We start from the raw sequence: 4,949 nt of genomic DNA on the forward strand, positions 1-4,949 counted from the left end.
TAAAATGGTTCATATATATGTATATATATAACTTACTCTCTATTTCTATCTCCCCCTCTCATTCTTCCCTCTACTGTTCTTCGCCTCTACCTGTCACTACTTCTCTCTCTCTCTCTATCTCTTGTTACTCGTCCTCCGCCTCTCACCGTTACTACTGCTATCTCTCTCTCTCTCTCTCTCTCTACCTCTCGTTGCTCACTTTTATTCTACTTCCTCCCCTCCTTTTCCCTCTGCTACTCTTTCTCTTCACACAGCCTCGGTCACGTCTGTCCGGCTGCTATTTCTTTTCGTTCTTGGAATCACCCACATAAATAATATATAAATATATGCATATATTCATACATATATGTACATACCTACATCTATATGTATACATACATGCATATATGGGTACAGGACATCACAAAAAACGTTAAACAATGAGAAACGAAAGCATAAAGACGAAGACAGAAAACGAACTTTTTTTCGAACAACGAAAAAAATAAACAGAGAAACGAGACATGCAACATAAAGAATATTTCCCTTCTTCAGTTGTTCCCGAGCAAAAAAACAGCACTGCTACCCACACCGCCATATGCACAACTAATTAAACAGCTCTACAAACACATGAAGGAACATCAGGAACCAACAAGCCAGCCCAACCAAACAACACCACCACCAGCGCCACCAAGAACAGAAACAACATCATCATCACCACCACAAACAAAAACCCCAAAGGAAGAAGAGAAAACCAAAAAGACTCATACCCCACCGACAAAATCCCATACACCACATCCCAACTGTTACAAACCAGCACCAACACCAACAACAAAATCAACACACTCAGAAATAAATCCCAATACCCTTCCCCTCCCATCTTCTGATTCCTCCGATATGTCGTCAGATGAAGACGACACAGAGGATTGGCAAGTGGCCACAGGAGGGAAGGAGAAAAAGAGGGAATAAAAGAATAGAGAAGCAGACAAACAAAGCAGGGAGGTTTACCACTCCCGAAACCAAAACACCCACAGAAAAAGCATTAACATAAACACACTAACACCAAATGCTCCAACAATGTTGACAGTTATAAACACTAACAATCCAGACCTAATGGAATACATTAAGTCAAATACCAACATAACAGAAAATGACACTAAAACAAAGAATCACCCACGCACAACACCACCACAACACATCAAAATCATACACATAACACAGAGCACACACAGCACACTGAAATCTCTCTACCCGGATGCAGTAGAGAGATTTCAAAAATACCTGTCTAAAAAATTATACAAAAACCTTCTGGGAGAAGACTGTATGGTGAAGGACAAACAGCTTTCGGACAGTAAGTGACTCTTTCTCTCTCTCTCTTTCATCTTCCTTTCGTGTGTAAAACACAACTTTCGATAGGAAGATGCTCAAAATAGGTAGTATAAATGTACCTGACTTGGAGTCATCAAGTCACAGAATCTGCATATCATAGCCATCAGCGAGACCAGACTCCACAGCCCACGGGCCCTCCAGCACAGGTTCGGCGGACATTTCGACATAAAGTTTTCTCCGTGGCTGCCGAGGATGGGCGGAGGTGGCACCGCGGTGCTTCTTCAGAAGAGTCTCGACCTCAAAATAAGAGCAATTTTCCTAGACTCGGAGGGTAGGCTGGTCGTCTTGGATGTCGATGGCAGTAATGGGTGTGATTTTCGACTGATAACAGTTTATGCACCGTCCTTAACAGGTCGGCCAGATTTCTTCCGACATCTAGAGGTTTTCCTGGGAACGTCTCGACCTTTACTTTTAGTGGGGGATTGGAATGCTACTCTGGACACGCATCTAAACTACGTGGGCTGAGATAGTAATAGGAGGGGATATAAATGCCTCAAAGACCTGTTCAGAGGTTTCCAACTGTCTGACAAGTACCGTCTGGACCACCCGTATGTACTAATGTGGACATGGAGCGACTGCATCGGGTCGTCCAGATCGTACTTAGAGTATTCTGTAGGACAGTGGATAAGAATAGTGTAGGTTGTCTACAGTTCCATATAGTCAGCTACACAGATCACAAATTTGTGACTTGTACACTCGACTTAGATAAGACACATAGACTTAGATAAGACACACTGGAAGCTGAACGCGTCGTTCACGGCACGCTAGGCTTACAGGGACCGGATTAGCACATTGGTTAAGAGAGCATTGACGGGTGCCATGGTCAACAATAGATGGTGGTATGCCCCAAAGAAAGCAAGGAAGGTGAGAATAGAGGGGCATCCCGCGTGAACTGCGGTGCGGAACGAGCATGTCCGCATACGCGGACGACGTCACCGTCATAGTGTCTAGCCATGAGCACATCGCGCTGGTCAGCTAGACACTGAAAAACTACGAAGTGGCGAGGGGAGCAAAAATCAACCGGGAAGAGTCAGTGGTCTTGCGGCTCGGCATCTGGAGAAGCAAGCCCATGCCGTCCAGCAGTGTCTCCGTCGTGGGACGCTGGACCGATTGTCCGGTCAAGTTGCTCGGATTCTGGTTTGATCCGGACCTCCAAACGGAAAAGAACTGGGACGAGATAACGAGCAGGGTGGCCACTTTCTCCCGGCAATGGGCCGAGAGAAAGCTGTCACTAAAAGGTCGGGCAGAGGTGGATAACGCGTACATCGCGCCCGTCATCTACTACCGTCTGACCACCGTGCCTTGCTCCGATCGTACCATCACCAAACTGGAACGCATACTCTTCCGCTTCTTATGGAAATGAAGCGTTCTGATGGTCAGGCGATCCGTTTGTTGCCAACACCCGCTTAAAGTAGGGCGGGGCATGCCGTGGTTGATGATGTGCAGACATGTGCTGAGACTGCGACACTTCTGGCTTTACGTAGACGACAGTAGGCAGGTGTGTTCCCCGTTTGTGCGGCGCGCCCTCCCGCAGCTCATCTCCATCACCAGGCTGCAGTCGTGGATCAAGAAGAGACCGAGGAAGGGCGAATGGCACCGTGAGTGTCGCGTTGCTCTCGAGCAACTATGCCGTCCCGAGTCGACCATGAGCAACGACATCACAACCAAAGCATTCTATAGAGGATTAGTGGAGGGGAGGTACGACGACGATCTCGGGGTGAACCTGGGCATCGACGAGGAATACCTGACCCGCCTGTGCAGGACGACTTTCGGGCCGGGACCTATGGACAACTTCCAGAGATCCCTGGCCTGGCAGTGCTATTGAGAAGTGCTACCCGTTCGGGATAAGCTCTACAAGCATGACTCGTGAAACACCGGACCGACCTGCCCGAGATGCGGTCAGAGTGACAAAACCTTTCTGCACACACTCGTGCAGTGTCCAACCATTTCCGACCTGTGGGCTTATGTCAAACGACTGCTGTCACGTATGGGACGAGTCGGTCTATCAGCCGAGTCTATCATCAATAGGGAGGAGGAGACGATGAAGGGAGAGGGTGGAAGGGAGAAGGTGGTAGGAGTGAAGAGAGGAAGTAGGTGCCAGAGCAAGAAAGAAGTGGGTGGGAGGAAGTAGGTATGAGAGGAAGAGAGGAGGAGGGTGAGATGAAGTGGGGAGGAGAGTTGAGCCCATGTGGCGAAAAGGAGCGAAGAGAGAAGATTAATCCCTGCTCACGGCGAAGACGGGAGTCCGGATGTCCCCTGTGCAAGGACAATCCGAACACACACATATATTATAAAAAGTGACTGGTAGAGTGGAAATGACGCGAAACCGGGGTGTCGTTGTCCAGTCGGATGTCTCGGAGGTGTTCCGCGAACCGGTCAGTCAAGCGGCGTCCTTTTTGACCAATGTATAGAGAAGGACAGAGAGAGCAGGAGATGCAGTAGATGACATTGCTAGAAGTGCAGGTGAAGGAGTCAGTTATATGATAGAGTCGATGATGTGTGCCTGTGAGGAGGGTGGTGTTGGAAAAGTAAGGGCAAGTGCGGCAGCGTGGGCAGAAGCAGGGAATGAGCCAGGCTGGGAGGTTGGGTTTTTTTCCAGCATTTCTTTAGGGGGCGTCAACCTCAGTCTGTCTCCCTCCTTCTTCAGCAAGCCGTTATATTTTTTTATAATTCTTCTCTTTTAATTCTATTTCATGGACATTCAGTACCTCTACTGAAAGGCCCTTGCCGGTCACCGCAGCGTAACTTCCCGTTGGTTTACTTTCCATGACAGTATTATTCCTGACTACACCCATACAATGGGGAAGAAGGAATAAAAGCCAGTTAACAACACCAATTGCAACAATTCCAGTTAATAACAGTTCAACACTTCAGTAAATTAACAATGTAATACAACAAAACCCACATAGAGCGAACTGAAATACAACTCTTAAGACTAACAAACGATCTCCCATTTCTTTTACTTATACTAACCTCTATTCTTTATAAGAGCTGGGCTAGTCCATTCTTCCAATCCCCACAGGGGTGTAAATGACTCTCGCCACAACAGATAGACAAAATATGATGCTACATTTGGAATCAGTACCTTCAAATTATCTAAAAACCATTGATAAACATTGTAACAGAAAATGTACTGACTAGTATAATAATTCCTGAGGAGCAGTTAGAATCCCAATATAAACGTATTTTCCGATAACGAAAGTTAACATCGATTAAAAAATGTACAAAGAATAGATAGATAAATTATTGTTTAGATCCTAGCTTTTGTGCATGCACCCCATTGAGTAGGAAAATTTTTTTGGAAATTATGAGATGAAATATTTGTAATCTCCGCTATTGAAGCATTGCTTGTTACACCTATTTGGGTATTCTTCAATTTTTTTTTGCAGTTACGTCGAGCTATATTCCTTCGTACCGTTTATATATTTGTAAATTAATCAAATAGTGATGTAAATTTCGTGATGTCAGTATAAGGTATATTAAATCATAAACCTACGGCGATATAAATTGTGTAGTTACTCTGAAACATTTGGAGAGACTAATTTGAGAGGCAGAAAAACTTCTGTCAAGGAATTATATAACAT

Source organism: Octopus bimaculoides, chromosome 1 (genome assembly GCF_046866305.1).
Source record: "Octopus bimaculoides isolate indiv1 chromosome 1, ASM4686630v1, whole genome shotgun sequence".
In the NCBI taxonomy this organism is placed as follows: domain Eukaryota; kingdom Metazoa; phylum Mollusca; class Cephalopoda; order Octopoda; family Octopodidae; genus Octopus; species Octopus bimaculoides.